The sequence below is a fragment of the Sus scrofa genome, chromosome 15 (genome assembly GCF_054392235.1).
Source record: "Sus scrofa isolate SSC_HxYL_T2T_F1_AM1 chromosome 15, Sscrofa_HxYL_maternal_Yorkshire_Landrace_v2.0, whole genome shotgun sequence".
Lineage (NCBI taxonomy): Eukaryota > Metazoa > Chordata > Mammalia > Artiodactyla > Suidae > Sus > Sus scrofa.
In genome coordinates, this window is record NC_139397.1 from 57,961,305 (window position 1) to 57,979,438 (window position 18,134).

Consider the following 18,134-nt stretch of genomic DNA (forward strand, 5'->3'; position numbering starts at 1 on the left):
AGAAACCTTGACCACATCTTTGGCTGTTTCCTTCATGCCACTCCTTAAATATCCAGTTCATCACTGTCTGTTGTTTTTTTTTTTTTTCTTCTTTTTATGGGCATACCTGAGCATATGGAGGTTCCCAGGCTAGGGGTCTGATTGGAGGTACAGCTGCCGGCCTACACTACAGCCACAGCAATGCAGGATCCAAGCCATGTCTGCAACTTACACCACAGCTCATGGCAACACCAAATCCTTAACCCACTGAGCGAGGCCAGGGGTTGAATCTGCAACCTCATGGTTCCTAGTCGGATTTGTTTCTGCTGCACCACGACGAGAACTCCGTGTCTGGTTTATTTTTATTTGACTTTCTAAATACCACCATGAAACCATATCCTTCTTTTGTCACCACCACTGCCATGCTAGCCCAGGTTCCTGTGACATCTGGACTGGCCTCCCTAGCAGCTTCCTGATTGATCCATTGGCAATGGGTCTGGACCCCCTCTCCAGCCTGCTCTCCATATCCCAGCTGGAGTGACCTTTTATCTATGCAGAAGGGATCCTATCAGTCTTTGTTTAAAACAACACATGATACTTACTGTGTTTGTATTTTCTGCTTTATTGTGAAGCTTGTAAAGCTGGGGACCTTGCTGGGTTTGTTCCCCTCTGTTTTATCAGAAGCATGTCATGGTACTTGTATGTATACCTAGTCCTACTGGTTGTGTGTATAAATTGATGAAAGACCCAGGATTCTAGAACCTGACTTCAGACTACTAGTTCTCGAGTCTCTATATTCTTTTTTCCCCCCAAAGATTTTAACTGTCTTGAAGGTGGAGGCTATGTCATTCTATTATTTATTATTCTATACTTACTCATTTTGGAAAATAGGACATTCTCATCTACCCTGTGTTTATTCTGCACTTTTCAACCATAACTGCCCCTTTAAGAGCTCACCTAGAGAGCTCTCAGAAAAACACCAGTGCCAAGATTTCGCCCCAGACTGATTAACTCAGAATCTCTGGCGTTAGGTCCTGGTCATAATCAATAACTTTAAAGAGAGGTTCCCGGGTGTCTGTAAAGCACGGTCAGGATTGAGAAACCGCTGGTTCAAATCTAATCAACCTTCAAGTCCCATCACAAACACCATCTCCTCCAGGGAAACATGGATCTCTCATTTTTTCTTAGGACTTAGTAGCATGTAGTGGATCAATTAAATGGTCAAGACCTATTCACTATTTTAGGATTTCCACTTCTATATAGTAATATCCATTAGGGCTGAGATTATGCATTCTATTCAGGAAGCTTCTGATGCCTGAGAAGTTACTTTATAATTTCCTTTTATTTGACTGCTGTCCCCTTGTCACTGCAAAGATTGAGGATTCATAAGCAAGATCAGACTTTCTAAACTGACTTGTGATCTAGGGAAGCCTCTGTGGCTGGAGGTACCACCAAATTTTTCTCATCAATTCCATCTGATTTCTCACCCTCTAGTGAGCTACCTTGAGTCAAGCAGTCAGTGGAGAACCAGATCGGTATCCAGAGGAACAGGCTTCTTATACTACTTAGGAAACCAACTTTCCAAAGGATCACTGAGACCTTTAGGAAATATTCATATAGCTGCTCTATTCCCTTAAGTTTTTGTTCTGTGTTCGTAGCGTGCAGCAAATTAAATAAGACTTAAAATGTACTCCAAGGAGTTCCCGTTGTGGTTCAGGTGGTTACAAACCCGACTAGTATCCATGAGGATGCGGGTTCGATCCTAGGCCTCGTGCAGTGGGTTAAGGATCCGACTTTGCTGTGAGTTGTGGTTTAGGTCACAGACCAGCTCAGATCTGGTGTTGCTCTGGCTGTGGTGTAGACCAACGGCTACAGCTCCAATTCGACTCCTAGCCTAGACACTTCCATATGCCGTGGGTGGCAGCCCTAAAAAGCAAAAAATAAATAAGTGAAATGCACTCTGAGTAACTCCTCTTTAGTGGGTGGGGCAAGGAAGGTGTAAAGGCACCGTCTCACACATATGAATGTAGTTATTAACCTGATGACTCCACTGACCCTGTAGGAAAAATCCCACATTTGGGGACCAGATTTTCCCACGGGCATAGTAAAATAGCAGGTTTCAAGACAGTTTCTTCAGGCTTAGCTGCAGCTTTCCATGGCAAACTAAAAAGGCAGGTAACTTCACAGCACCTTTTTCTAAAGCTGTTCTTCTGGGCTTTGGCACTGATGTTGGTTAGAACCGAGGAAAGAGGGAAGAGACACCTCTGAATTGCAGCCATTCAGCAAGGATGAATCTCGAAACATCCTTTTTAGGACATCGTGCGCTGGATGTGATTTTGCCATCATTCTGCAGTTTCCAAGGGACGCTTTGTGGCAGTTCACTCCCCAAACCACAAAACAGTTAGTGAAAATACCCAGGGTATGGAAATAATATTTTAGTAGTTTTATGATGAACTTGACACTTATTTCTAACCAAATTCCTGCTGCCCTTTAAAAAAAAATCCAGATGTTCATGCAGGTATCACTATTTATTGTAATTGCTAAATTCTAGTTTCTTTAAGACTTAGAACATCGTACAAGTGGAAAGAAGCAAGCTATGTTTAAAATGAAGTTGGTTTGGCGGGTGATATTCTGTGTTGGATTTAAACTGGGATTATTAAAATGAGCTGCCTATAAAGTAGAGCTAATCAAATGTGGCTTTTGGTGTGCTTTCTATACTTTCCGGTGGACCCCAAGAAGCCAAGTGTACTTCAAGTTCAGTATTTATGTAAAACCACCAGGATAACATCTCACTATGTAATCTTTGCTGGGGCTCAAGCTGACTGACTACAATGGCTGGCATTTTCACTGTTCTCACACTTACAAAAATAAAATCAGAAAGCATGAGAGGATACAGAAAGACATCTGGTAGTATAAAATGAAGACATTTATCAGAAAGGATGCCTTTTTTCCTCTTGAAAAACTACAAAAAGTTTGTTTCATCCAATTATGCTTAGAAGTATATACATTTCACATAATTAGTGGAAAGTTGAATGAATAACAGAAAGTTGAGATAAATAGTTTCTCTTGTGTAAAGTAAGGGCTTAACTTCATTTCTCTGCTAAATAACTTGCCTCAACATATTGATTATGCTAATTCACCATCTAAATGTACACTAAGATTCAGAAAATAAATCACAGTGGTAGCATTTGATAAAGAATGGGAATGGCATACTGCAGAAGAAAAGAAATTCTTGTGCTTACTTATGTCTTTCAAAGAAACGACTTATTACCTCCCTTGTAAAGCTATACTTGTTTTATGATATAGGCTATCAGTCAGTACATTAAATTTGGATAATGTTATAATGATATTTAGCAAAAAGGACAAGCTTGAATTTCCATTCATGCTTTATATTCTCAGAGCTAGTTGAGTTATATATGATTATATATTAAAGAGACTAGATTCCGAAGCTGCACATGAAATTCACCAAACCCTCATCTTACTGTTCTCTTTCAATATTTGAAAAAGTCTCTGTTGTGAGTATATAAAGTCTCTGTGATACCACCTGCCAAAAAAAAAGTCATCTCATAAAGGAAATGGATTGCATGTGAAAGTTTAAAGTGAAACTTTAAATGTAACCCAAATTATATGTGTAAGAGCTTGCTCTAATTTTGGTAATTTGTGTTGAATTTTCTTCTCTAACTCGATGCCTCTTTTAGTGCCTCCGTCAGCCCATTTTATCTTTTCATTCATGTGGACCATTTTTTATTTATTAGATGTTCTGAAAAAAGAACACACTGTATATAATTGTTTATTGTATTTGTCTAGTTTTTCAGAGCATTTGTTTGTATTCCCAGGCTTAAAAGTATTCACGTAGTCCATAGTGATTAAAGTTTGAAAATAAGAATCATACTGAGATGTATATGTATGTTTTTATATATATTATATTATGCAAAATGTATATATGTATGTATGTGTATATATACATACTTTTGTGTTGATGAATTTCACCTCTAAGGGTCTATGTACCTTTGACTGCTGTTAATCAATGCTTCTTGAAAATTAATTTGATTAATTCATAAATCAAGTGGTTGAAGCCTGAAGTCTAGCTAGTTAGGTTGGTTAATTCTGTTTCCTCAGATAGATTCAATGAGTACAGCATTCACAGTACAGCACTGCAGAAGACCCTGCCGATTTGACCATTGGTTTTAAATGTTTATTATAAAGATCACTTTAAACCCTGAGGCAAGAAACACTAGGACTCTCCCAAAAATTTAAGTACAAATTGGCACCAGAAAAAAAAGAAAAGTCTCTCGAGACAGATTGAATTCTTCTGAAGAAAAAAATATGTAATTTACTACCATGTAAAATATTAATGAAAATATATTTCAGTATTTCTTAGAGGAGATTTTATCTTATATTTATTATCTGAGAATGCTGTACATTTTAATCTGTCTTTTGCCCAAATCCAGCAAAATTTCTGGTAATGATGAAAAACCTATGATTCTTCACAATTTTGTTTACCAGATATCTGATGTGAGGTATCGCTAATGAAATATGCACTTCCGGTGTAATTTACTCTAGGTTTGTTAACAGCAAAAGACCTCTCCATTGGGGGTTAAGAATATTTAATCCTTTAAAGCTGACGTATATAACGTGTAGCTATGTCAGCTACAGCTGTTTCTAAACATCAGTAACAAAATTATAGACAGGTTTTGAAGCTTCTGTGGTGGGAATGAATACATCTGAGGATTCAACTTGCTGACAGTGTTTATGTAATTTAATCTTACCATCTGGTAGAAAGTAAACATTTTTTTTTATAAAATTAAAGTTTATAAAGTGAATCTCTTATACTTACCAGTTGTTGTGAGTGACACATTTAAATGTTGTTTTTCAAAAATGAATGGAGATTCCATACCCACTGTTTTGAGATGAATACTTGATTACAGTTGATTTACAGTTTAATCTGCATTAGTTCCTTAAACAGTAAACAAATGGGTACTTTCATCTCAGTCTGCACTTCATGCTCCTCGCGTTCCTTTATTAACGTGCGTGTTTTTATTATTTCCACTTTACACAAAAGAAACCAGGACTCAGCCGTGTTGCATGTCAGTAATCTCAGAATAAGTGATGTCACAAAATGCATGGCTGAACTTAAAATGAATGATTTCTTGGCATTCCCTGATTTTTTTCCCCTTTACATAGCAATCTTTATACCATATACGTTTAGCTGTGATGTGAATTCTTTGACATAATCCACTATGTTCACACTGCAAGTAGAACCTTTCCTTTTCCTTGGAAGTCGGCAAATTAGTAGCTCAGTGAAACTGACAAATTACTCCACAAACCCTGCCAAGTTCAAACTTTATAAATCTGACCTAGACATTTTACTCAAAATAAATATACAGGCTGATGGACTCTGGTGTTTATAGTTGTGCCCTGTGTTAAATTGAAAGCCTATGCTCTATGTTGATGTAATAAAGTTTAATTAGTTGTAAGTCAGGTTTTGGTTTAGTGGTAATTGGGTTAGTGTATAATTATTACATCTAATAGCAATCTGAAATCTGTAAGCATTTTGATCTTTTTCCAAGTTAAAAAAAAAAAAAAAGCTCTGTAAGGTTTATAACAGAAATAGCAATAATAAAATCACATTAGCTAATTTCATTAGACAAATTATAGAAAATGTTAAGTGGAAACAAAGTTTCGGTGATGATATATGATACATGTGTCATGTTGAGTAGCACATAGAATATTTTAAAGTGAATTTTTTCTTCTTAGATATCAAACAGTCTAATGGGACTTTTGATGTTTCTTTTTAAAATGTACTAATTTTGAATATTAGAATTTAATTGCTATTTATGTAGAAACTATATTACATTGAACATCAGGCTTTACAAATCAAGGAAATTTTATTAATAAGTTTGAAAATTACCTTTAATTCATTGAGTTCTGACAAGCATTCACAAGTTTTACATGCAAATATTGCCTGCTTTCAATAGGATACAAAGTGGTTTTCATTGGGCTAAACAATTAATGCAAAAATACACTGTATAAATAAATCTTCACAAACATTTTTAAATTAGTAAGTTTAATAAATTTAAAAACGTAATATTTCTCTGAGTTGCATCGGAGTCAAAGACTAAATTGAGGCCCAGCAATATTTACTTTTGGCCTTTTCCTACTTTCTTTTAATAACTTCCTCTAATAGGAACACTCTATTTGTTCTTGTATGACCCAAGTGCTGCCTCATTTCTATTTTTTTAATTGTTTAAAAGCTTTTTTATTTTCCTCAAGTTTATTGTTACTTTTAACTTAAAATTTATGACCCAGATGAATCTCTTGTAATCCACAACACAGTTCATTACCGAGTGTGTTTTCCAGATCACAGATCATGTGTCTCATCATTTGTCTGTTTGACTTTAAAAAGTTTAGATTAAAAATGAAAGTGCAATAAATAGTTTATTGTGAGGAGTGCCATTTTAGTAAAAGTGAGTGAGTTGGTATCACAAAGCTATTAAATAGTTTTAAATGAATTTTCACAGCTTACTAACTGATTTTTATAAGCAGAACTTAAGGTTATCACAAGTGTATAAAAAGGAAATTTTCTACTTCTTTGATAATATTTTTTCTTCTTCATTCTACTTTATTTGTAAAGAGTCTGTTTTGACTTCAAAAGAGGGCTTATGATCATTTCCATTTGGCAAAGAGAAAGAAGTGATTTGAAATATTCATGAACTGACATAATTAAAAATATTAACAGAGCCATCTAAATTAGCTTTTATAGTACCCCATTATAAATATTTATTTAGATCTTTGAGAAATGTCTGTCATGATGTATGCATGTTTTACATAAGATATCATTTGAGTTTTTTAAAATTTGATTTTACATTTATTTATGTTGAATTTATATGAACACATGTTCTTGTGGCATTCAGAATCTTCTCAAGAAATATTTACTGCAGACCTAGTAGGTACCCAGAATGGAACTGAGGAGGGATGGAAAGAATGCTAAGAGGGGACCCCCAGTCAATGGTAAGAGGGGACTGGACCCCCAGTCAATACTAAGAGGCGACTGTCGTCTTCAGTGTGTAATAAAGCATGCCAGTTAAAGTTAGCACTACAAAATACTGTATAATCAGGTGCCAAGTGAGAGAGATTGAATTAAAGATGAAGTTGAGTTGTTGCTCAAGGCTGTTTCTCAGTAGAGTTACCATCCATTCTTAGTTTGGTAATCAACCCATAGAAATTTGACTTCCCTGGTTCCCTGGTTGTGGAACCAAATGCACAAGATACTGTTTAACAAATCAATGATAAGTTTACTAATTTATGTTGGGGGATAACCCTTTGTCCAGCATATTTTTATTGATTATTTTGGGTAATGACAATCAAAGTACCCCAAAAAACCTGAGAAAGTGTAGTCATAAAGTTACTGGGTAAATTTAAAGTTATTTACTCATTAATTCTGTAAGTTACAGGTTGGTCCTATTCTGTACAAAGACCCATGTTAGTAACAAAGAGAAGCAGAATATGTGGATATAGCCATCGGGAAACAACAAGGTGGCAAAGACCTTGTATTACAAAATATATCAGCAGAGTTCAGACCCAAAGTAATACCTCTAGTGTTTTTGTGTATATTTTATGTGGACCATGCTAAAACCTGAAGCATTCTTACTGTGATTATGAAATGGATATGCCTGATGTGGATTAAATTTAAAAATTCTGTTCCACCAATGTGAATAAACCCAAAGAGTTGGCTAGAGTTTGTGACCATGTGACTATGAATAAAAAGGAAGAATCCAAAGAAGATTCTTCAATTTTTGTCCTGGGTCATGAGAGTTAAAATGTTATAAAAAAATGTTTTTTAGAAAATCCGTTTATATTTCTAATCTGACTCTCAAACTCTCATGGTTCTATCAAGTGAGAGTAAAGAATGACAAGTAGTTTTGAAAATACTCATTCAGTCAACAAGTATTTATGAAGATCAATAAAATGATCAGGAACTGGTCCTGGGAATGAAAGTCTCGTTTATGGGGTTTGGAAAAGTGTCAAGGCCATGTACATAGGAAGAGACCAGTGTGACCATTGGTTCCAAAATAGGGAAGTTAGCAGATAATATAGAAAGACTCTAAAGACTTAAGTTTGGGCGAGAGGCTTTGTGCTTGATGAGGAAGAAAGGAGTTTCATTCGACTGTGGACTCAAGGACACAGGGAGGGGAGAATGAAACCCGGAATATGGGAATTAAGGAGAAATCTTAGTGACAGCTTATTATACAAATCCAACTGTGAAAGGAAGGTGTCAAGAAGTGGAATATCTATGGGAAAATTAAAAATACTGTTCAGAAGTTCCCGTGGCACAGTGGAAACGAATCCGACTAGGACCATGAGGTTGCGGGTTCAATCCCTGGCCTCCCTCAGTGGGTTAAGGATCTGGCATTGTCATGAGCTGTGGTGTATGTAGTTCGCAGACTTGGCTTGGATCCTGCATTGCTGTGGCTGTGGCTTAGGATGGTGGCTACAGCTCCAATTGGATCCCTAGCCTGGGAACCTCCATATGCCACGGAAGCGGCCCTAGAAAAGGCAAAAAGACAAAAAAAAAAGCTAAACAAAACAAAAATAATGTTCGAATGAATATTAGATCAGTCCCTCTTCTTTGTAAATTCTTTTCAGCTGTGTCTGAAGTACTGATACAGATGTTTAACATACCTTATAAATGTTGACTTTTGGCTTACTTCTTTGGTGGAACTAAACAGAAAAAAATGCTGTTTTTGATTAAGAATATGTTATGATCTATCACATTAATAATATAGTTACTTTTTTGGTAAATCATAAACCATCATTCAAAAAGTAGGCTTTATGCATGCACATTGATTACTAGCAAAAATTGTTTTTTCTAGAAATTAAGATTAATTTCCTCAGAGATCATGTCGAGATAGCTATTGAACTTGATGCCCAAATTTTGTTTCTGGAAATTTCTCTTTATCAATGAACTAAATAAATTTTGATGCGTGGGATAGCATCTGTAAGACTAAAAACTGATTCCTAAATTAATAGGTTAGTGAAAGTAAAAGCAAACTTAGAGATCATCTACTAGAAATGTAATTTACATATAATATGAAGGCAGAACAGATTCCTTATTTTTCCTCCTTCTTTTGGAATTCTTGAAACACATATGTAAGTGTGTGTGGCTGCAAAGCAAAAGCTCTGAATAATTGTCTGCTTTCATTTCGTAGCTGGCTTTTTTTTTTTTTTTTTTTTTTTTCTGCTGTAGGTGATTTTATCTAAAGAAAGCGTTCTTAGCTTCTAATTCCCGCAGACAGGAACACACACACACACACACACACACACACACACACACACTTTAACAAGGAGGCTGTACCCTCATGCCCACATTGGCCTGAGTGACCCACAATAGTGGAAAGAGTCAGTTAAATACTTAGAGGCAGTAGGAATGAGATTAAGCCCCACCAGGGAAAGGGGGGAAGTTGAACCAATATTAGGAAGAAGAGAAAATAATTGAAACTGGAGAACTCCAGTCCATTAATCTGGAGGTTCCTTGTATAACCAATGAGCTTTAATATCCAATTTAATGAAAGATGCTTATTTCACTTTCCAGAGCAGAAAAATTAATTGGTAGCTATAATTTAAGTTTGGTCTCCTTTCTAATTGAAAGTGTGTCTAAAGGGAGGGGAAAAAAAAAGAAAAACATTTTCCTCATTCCACTCATTTTCAATTTTTAATCTCCTTTTTTTTTAGAAAAGTTTTATTACAAGTATTGACATTTTCATTATTTCAATTGGATATTTAATTCATTACACACTATCTCTAAGTGGGGGAAGAAAACCTCTTTAACGACAGCAAGCAGTTTAATGAACTTGCAGTCTGTACTCTGGGTTTGCAAGGTGTGAGGATTATATTTGTCCAGGAAGAAATGGCACATGACAGTGTTTCAGAAAATGCATCTAAAGGAAGATAACATGATTATATATATTTTAATCTTTTCACCTTGTTAGAAATTAATTTTATGAGTGATTCCTTACAACCTACAATTTTTTTTAAGAATGTCAATGGCAGTTGGCCAAGCCCTGATTGCTGTATTAAGTTACTCATGTGCACATTTTAGGCACTTTTCTCATTTACCTTTATTATCTTAGATGTCTGATCTACCTGAGGTATGTGTGTATATATAAATATATATATATATATTTGCAAACCGCAAAAAGGCTACATGCTAGTAAACACAGATATTTCATAACCACTTTTTTGGTTTTTTTTTTTTTTTTTTTTTTTTGTCTTTTTAGGGCCACACCCACAGCACATGGGGTTTCCTAGCCTAGGGGTCAAATTGGAGCTGTAGTTGCCAGCCTAAGCCACAGCCACAGCAATGCAGGATCTGAGCCGTGTCTGCAACCTACACCACAGCTCACGGCAATGCCAGATCCTTAACCCACTGAGAGAGGGCAGGGATTGAAGCCACATCCTCTTGGATCCTGGTCGGGTTCATTAACCGCTGAACCACAATGGGAACTCCTTGTTTTGTTTTTAATGCGATGCTTTTATTACTCCCTGCATGATTCTAAATTCAAGACAAAATCCCTCAGAGGGCTTGCTTGCACACACAAGGACCACCAGAATAGAGGCCCATAGCTGTGTCACCTGTTTAAAACATCTGAGCATGAACTGTGGCACAACAGGATCAGCAGCATCTTGGGAGCACTGGGAGCATTTACATTCATTCCCCGGCGCAGCACAGTGGGTTAAGGATCCAGAGTTGCTGCACCTGCGGCTTGGGTTGCAGCTACCCCAGGAAAGGGGTGGCCAAAAAATAAAAAAAATAAAACCTCTGAAAAGAACTTAAAGAAGACCCTCCTACTTTTTTCCTCTGCCAGAGAGACACTGACAGCACAAGAAAGCTTATTGCTGTGTTATTGGCAGTTTTTCTCCTGGTAGGAGGACAGGCAATTCTAGAGTGACATGGCCACTGGAAATGGTTGCTTGCCCAGTGTTTGTCTTCTTGACAGCTGTGTAGGATAAAGCTGGTGTGGTTGGTCTGCCGATCCCCTAAATTTGAGAAGTCTCTTCATCATCTTCCAAATCAAGCCAACATGCCTTTGCCTGTCTACTGCATGTGGGGGCACATGGGTGCTTATGGAACATGGGGTGATGCTTCAGTGGCTCTGGGAGTACGAATTTGTCTTCACAACTGAGATGAATCAGTGCACAGCATTAAATGAATTGCTCTCTGGTAGCTTCAAGCATTTGGTGTTGGGCGGTGAATGACTTATTTGATCAAACCTGACTGTGCCTTAAACATTTCAGATATCTTAGTGGATGGGTGAGGTCTAATGAAATGTATGGAGTAAGTATTCTCTATGTCCATTTACTGTTGGACCAGCATTTTCATATGCAAAAGATAGGATGCCTGGAAGAGGGCCTGGTTTCCAGTCAGCATGTCAGAGATGATGTTTAGACAATGAGGATTATATACATGACACAGTTAAGAGGCAGATTCGTGGAGTGGTTGAGAGTGTGGACTCCAAAATGAAACTCCCTTTTTTAATTATGGCACTACCATGCACAGTCTCTGTGACTTTGGGCAAATGACCCACTCTCTGTGGTTGTGTCATCATCTTCAAAGTGGGGATAACAATAGTACTTACCTCACAGGTGTCTAGGGAGGCTGAAAGACTCAGGTAAAGATATTAGAATCATGGCTAACATAAGCAGCATACCTTAAGTGTTGATTATTAGTAGCCATATTACATAAGTGAATACATAGAATAGTCTTTGGTTTGAAAGTGAATTCGTCTAGAATCACAAATTCTAAAGGAAACTGTTGCAATTATTTGTTAAAATAATCACTGACATTTAAATAATGTTTTGTAGTTGGCAGAACTCTTATCACATAGATATTTAAATTATAATTCACTATTTTATCCAAGCCTTACGAGATGGGCAGGAGAGATGTTAAAATTTTGGAGATGATTGGCTTAAAGTGACTTTCAAGGAGCTCCCTGGGGGCTCAGTGGGTTAAGGATCTAGTGTTGTCACTGCTGTGGTGCAAGACTTTCAAGAAAGATGACCTCTGAGTCGATGATGAGTGAGGTGAGGCCCCTGGGTTCCCGCCAGAGGTTCCTGCACCATGGCCAGTGCTGGTGGGTAGGTGGTGCTTTGTAAAGGCTCCTGGTTTTCCTTTGTATGAGGTGTTGCCATCTCATCATCAGATTAAGGCATGGAGACACAGTCGTTAAGTTTAATTCTTTTTAATGACCAGGCTGGATGACCCAACATGGAGCCAGATGAAGTTGTCCCAGACACTTTCATTTTCTCCATCTGAAAAATACTGGCAAATTCTTCTCCTCATCTGTGTGTGGAGTTCCCACTCAGCACCACACTTAGAGCTCCTCAGAAAATTATCTATCCAGGCCCTGCTCCATCCACATCCCCTTGGACTCATCAAACTAGTGCTCCTGATGCACCGTGCTTGGGGGAAATTTCTGCCAACGAAACTACCCCGAAAATTCCCAAGGGCGGTGCTTACAGAATTATCTTAGAATCAAGACTGAAATTTTTAAAAACTTTATTTAAAGTTATCAAATATTTGGCATGCGTGTCTTTCTGTTCTGCTCTCCAGACTTCTTAAATTAATGCTGCTTGTGGAAAGATTGGAGGCTCAGATGAGCCAACAATTAAACTACTCCAGAGAAGTCAGAGGATTTAACCTATGGGTAAAAGTTACAGATTTCCGTATAATATTTCATACATGTTGACATCAAGTTTTTTGCTTTGATAAGAGTTAACTCCTGGGAGTTCCCTTCATGGCTCAGCGGTTAATGAACCCGACTAGGATCCATGAGGATGCAGGTCCAGTTCCTGGCCTTGCTCAGTGGGTTAAGGATCTGGAGTTGCCATGAGCTGTGGTGTACATCACAGAGGCAGCTAGATCCTGCGTCGCTGTGGCTGTGGTATAGGCCAGAGGCTACAGATTCGACCTCTAGCCTGGGAACTTCCATATGCCTCGGTGCGACCTCAAAAAGAAAAAAAAAAAAAAAAAAAAAAAAAGAGTTAACTGCTGTTAAAGTACTGTTTTGTGTACCCAGAAGGAATCTTCCTAATAGATTATAAGCACCCCAAGGGCAGACGTGGTATTTTGTAGTTCTGGTACATCCTACAAAATAGAGCCCCGTATTTAATCTGCATCACCTCGTCAAAAGATAAAAGATTGAATCCTACACCCATAACTTAAACTTCTGTGCCTTTAATAATCCCAGATGTCGCCAAGATTTGTGACAGCTGAGAACATTCAGATAACTAAATTGCCCACTTTTATTCTTTTAGATAGATGGCATCAATTTCTACTGCCTCACCAAAAAATTATGTAGGCCAGGAATGGAACCTTCCTTATAAATTTTACAACCAGCTCCTGAGAGGCCAGTGAAAGATCATTACCTTCACAACACTGTTGATCTTCTCTGTGGCTTTTGTCGTGATTCAAACAATGTGACAGTAGCCAAACCTCAAGGAAGAGTTTAATAGAATTAAAGAAATATGAACCCACAAATACACACACTAACTCTGCATAAAATCCATGTCTTGTGTGTTCAGGAATTCTGGTTTTTTAAGCCTTATAATTTCTCATAATTTGTGTGTTTCCCTTTTAAATTTAATAACTAATTTTGTTAGCCATGGAATATTTTAGTTAAGCGGTTTTGAAAACTAACAAGTTGAACTCATTACTTATTTCTTAGGAAAAAATAATAAAACAACTTCATAATCATTAATCAATCATCTCCGAGGCTTCCAACGTTTCCCAGACAATTGGGATTTGGTATTTTACCCTGGGGCCAATTAAGTATTCTAAAATTTTTTCTGGTTCATTTCTTTCTATCAATTTCTTAAACAGGTAATGTGGTTATTTTACGTCTATAATATTCTATCTCTCCAGGCCTATAAATTTTCAATTCCAAATTCTTAAAAGGACAAGTCAGCATTGGAATGAAGGAAATGTACCAGAGTATGTTTTTTTAGAGCAGGAAGTAAAATCCTTTGTTTTCACGGGAGTCCTTCCCCTGATTTTAATTCTTAACTATTCACTGTCTGAGGAACAATCTGATGTTGTCGAGGTGAGAATTTTTCTGTGAAATGACCAAAATATACTTTTAAAATTGCTGAGCAAAAACGTATCTACATCTTGTATTTGTTAGATTTAATTTCGAAATGCTTTTAAGGACCCCTCTTACTTACTTATCCTCTTGGTGGTCTTTCAAAAGCCAGGTGTCTGGGATTGCCTCCAGGCTGCTCTAAAAGCACCCCTGGCTTTGGATTAATACCCGAGAGCTGCCTTTTATTTAGCAATGTCTATTTACATAATTCCTGTTCATTTAAACTCACTTGGAATGTGTGGCCAGGATGAACTCAAACCACAGTGGGTCAGCAGTGCGTGGTCTTGTTTTTTCTTTGAATTAATTTAGAAATATCCCTCTCTCCCACAGCTGGATGAAGAAAAAAACAAACAACAAACTACTGCAGAGGCATTGCTTAAATCAAAGGCTGTATCCCAATTTCAGAATAAAAATACTGTATACTTTATAATAATATATAGTAGAACAGGAATTTAAAAAAAAATCAATGTCTATTTTTACTTCCTTCCATACTATAAAATATGCTATAATTCATATAACAGAACAATAACACGATTAGGTATTGCAGCACTCAGTCATCTCTGCTCTGACACCATCGCTTCCTTTGCAAAGAATACACTGACTTAATCCTTTGACTCAACTTTCAGGTTCAGAAAGAGTCTTGGCTGTGTGGATGTGGCTGTGTGAAATATGAAGGTTTTTTTTTTTTTTTGTGATCTTTGTCTTCCAAATATTTATTTTTAAAATAACAATAAGTCAAATTTAATAGTATGGGATAAGATGCTTCTTTAATTTTAGACTTTGACATGAGTTTTTGAATATGTTCATAGTTTAGTTAAGAAGCCCTAACCTTTGTCATTTTGTTCAGCCCTCACATTCAAATCCACTTTTGTGTTCTTCCTCCAGAAGGTTGTATGTATTGGCTTTGTATTATGGGCAGGAATCCACTTCACTAAATTACAGCTTGTTTTAAGTATTTACTTAAGTATCAGGGGCTCTAAAGTCCTTAATAGTTGCAGTTGCACGCACACTCGGAATTTAAATAAAACCTGCTTTCAGGGTGAAAAAAAAAATTGAAGGATTTTCTTCTTAAAATAATGTGAACTTTGAATTAGGAAAATACTGCTTTGAAAAGTTTGTTTTCATTCGTAACATTATAATGCTTATTTTTCCTTGCCTTTTACCAAATGACTTGAACTTGAAAATGTTGATATTTAGTTACATATTTATGGAGGATGATAATCTCACCGTGTGTCTGCGTTACTTGCCTCTGTGTTTTTCCCCAAGAGTAGAATTAATGTGATCTTTCTCTGCTGTTACATTTTAGCTATCTTTTTAAAATCCTGCTTTGACGTCTTTCTTCAGCATATATTTATGTAGTGATTAAATCTCATCTTTCTTTATAGCATCTCCAGATGCTATATAGTAAAGAGAGCATTTTTTTAAACTTCTTTAAGTTGGATAAGTTTTAGAAAGTCCTTCTATGTGAATAAATGGTTAGGCCTTTTTTTATTTCAATATTATTCAATATGCATATAACATGTAGCTTGTTTTTATTATGCTTCTGGATAATAGTCATTTGTTTCTTGCTAACGTTATTTTTCTTGGGAAGCACTTTTATTAAATAACACTTAATTTAGCTTTCTTTTATTTGAATGGTATCTCATTGTTCTTGCCCTTCACAAATCACATCAGTTCATTACTTTTTATTTTGTTCTTCTAATTTAATTTTTTTTAACTTGCTACCATCTGGCCTCAGAAAACTTTGTGATGAAATTTTGAAAATTTTAGCAGAGATAACTTCATTTTTTTCTTATCTACATGACTTTGTAAATGAGCCAGCTTTGTGATGTTCAGATAAATCAAAACCCAGCAACCCAATAAAGCAACAAGACAATTAAGATTTTGAAAGACTCAAACAACTTGCTCAGGAATTGCGACCAAGTATGCTGTATACATAAACTAATCAGGACTGTTTCATTTCTCCCTTTACAGTTCCCCTTGAACCTTGAACCTAACAATAAGAAATAATAGAAAACCAAAGCCAGGCTATGGCTCACTAAACTAACACCCTTAAAAGGCATTTGACTGTGACTGGATATGAATGAGAATGTTCCCCCAAATCTTCTGCTGAAAGATGGGGCCTCCTGGGGGAGCCTTTAATTGTTTTCCCCTTTTTTCTCTGCGGGAGTCACAGAGCTCAGCTTCTTCACAAAACCAGTATTAGTGAGGAGATCAAAACCAAACCTCTAATGTGGTCAGTATTTGACCACCTTTTTATAAAGTTAATCAAACCTGTTAAGAAAAATGTAAAGTAGCAGAATGTAATATTCTGGAAGGAAATTCCAGAAATAATATTCTAGCAATTTCACCATGTGGTAGGTTTTACTTAAAAAAAAAAAAAAAGCTGATTTTTTTTCAGCAAAGCCAGTTGGTTGGTTCAGTTAAAATGGTTCCTTCATTTCTATGTAGATCAGCTTTGTAAATTCAAGGCCACTGTTTACAATATGTGCATCAGATTGTTTATGTTCTGCATTGCTTTATTTTCATATCACACTTGGCAAGTGTAAAAAGATAGTATACTGCATAATCAATCACTGGTAATATTTCATTAATAATGAATCAGTTGTAAATATCCCATTATGATTTTGGCTGGTGTTTTGCTTGTTTGTTTAATTTGGTTATAAAAAATTTTTTAAAGGATTTAATAGGTAACGTGTCCTTTGGCTTTAAAACATAAACCAGTGGTCACTTTTCTGTATGACCACATGTAAACAGTTATCTGACTGATAGAAGGAAATCCTAATATAAATTTATAAAATTTACTTTCTCCTGTTGAGGAATCATTGCAGATGGAAAACTCTGCACTATCCATTTGGATAGTTGTACCCTCCTAGGTCACTGATGAAAAAGGCAGGAAAAGTTCAGACAGTTTAGACTTTATTCTCACAAAGGGCAGTTTCTTTTTTTGGATGTGATATCCTTTGAAGGGCAAGCCCTTCCTTCAAGAATCACTTCTATTATTCTGTGATGCCTAAATTATCCCATTAGAATTTCATTCCTATTTTGTGTGAATGAACTACTCCCTATTAAAATGTTAATATCTCCTGGTCACTTGTATCTCATATCTTCTGGTCACTTATTTCTAAGCTTGAACTTCTACATATCCAATTTTGTGCTATATGAAGGAGAGAATAAGTTCAGGGTGATGAAGTACAGAAAACACGATGGCACAGATTTATTGGTGTTGGGGTAAGAATTCTAAGATGTAGAAAAAGGGTGTTACATAGAAGAATGGACAATCCCATAGCAAATTGTGTTATGGAAGGCCCTTGAAATGGTTCAGGGGCACAGTGCATTTCTACACTAGCAGGATTGTATACATTTCTTGGTTATCTAATTCTTCCAAATGGCAATGGCATGAGCTTGCCTACTGAAGGATGTCCAGGGACGTGACTCTGAACCTAGATCTCCTGGGTTCTAAGCCCAGCTCCACTGTTTATTAGTGTGTTCTTCTATGAACCACAGTCTTCTCCGCAGTTAAATCCCTAAAGGCCTCCCTGCTAGGATTGTTGCGAAAATGAGAGAAGAATGTATGTAAAAAGAACCCACTGCATAATGGTTAGTTAGCTTTTTTTAAATCACTGCTTTTTAAAAGTATTAAATGTTACAACCAAATAAGCAATGTAATTTAAACCTGACGTAGCACTAATCTATTATGATTAGCTAAAGAAGACCGAGGATGGGCGTTCCTGTTGTGGGGCAGTGGAAATGAATCCAACTAGTTTTGTTTTGTTTTGTTCTGTTTGTATTTTTGTCTTTTTAGGGCCATACACCAGAGCCATACAGCAATGCCAGATCCGAGATGTGTCTGTGACCCACACCACAGCTCACAGCAGTCCCAGATCCTTAATCCACTGACCGAGGCCAGAAATGGAACCCGAGTCCTCATGGAGGCTAGTTGGGTTTGATAAGTGATAAACCATGACAGGAATTTCACAAATCCAACTAGTAACCATTGGGCTGTGGGTTCCATCT

General features: G+C 36.7%; 1 protein-coding gene across 30 annotated transcripts in view; it reads left to right on the forward strand.

Annotated features, from left to right (window-relative positions):
- Positions 1-18,134, forward strand: part of TENM3 (teneurin transmembrane protein 3) — a 2,581,468-nt gene that overhangs the window by 1,987,282 nt on the left and 576,052 nt on the right. The window lies entirely within an intron of this gene.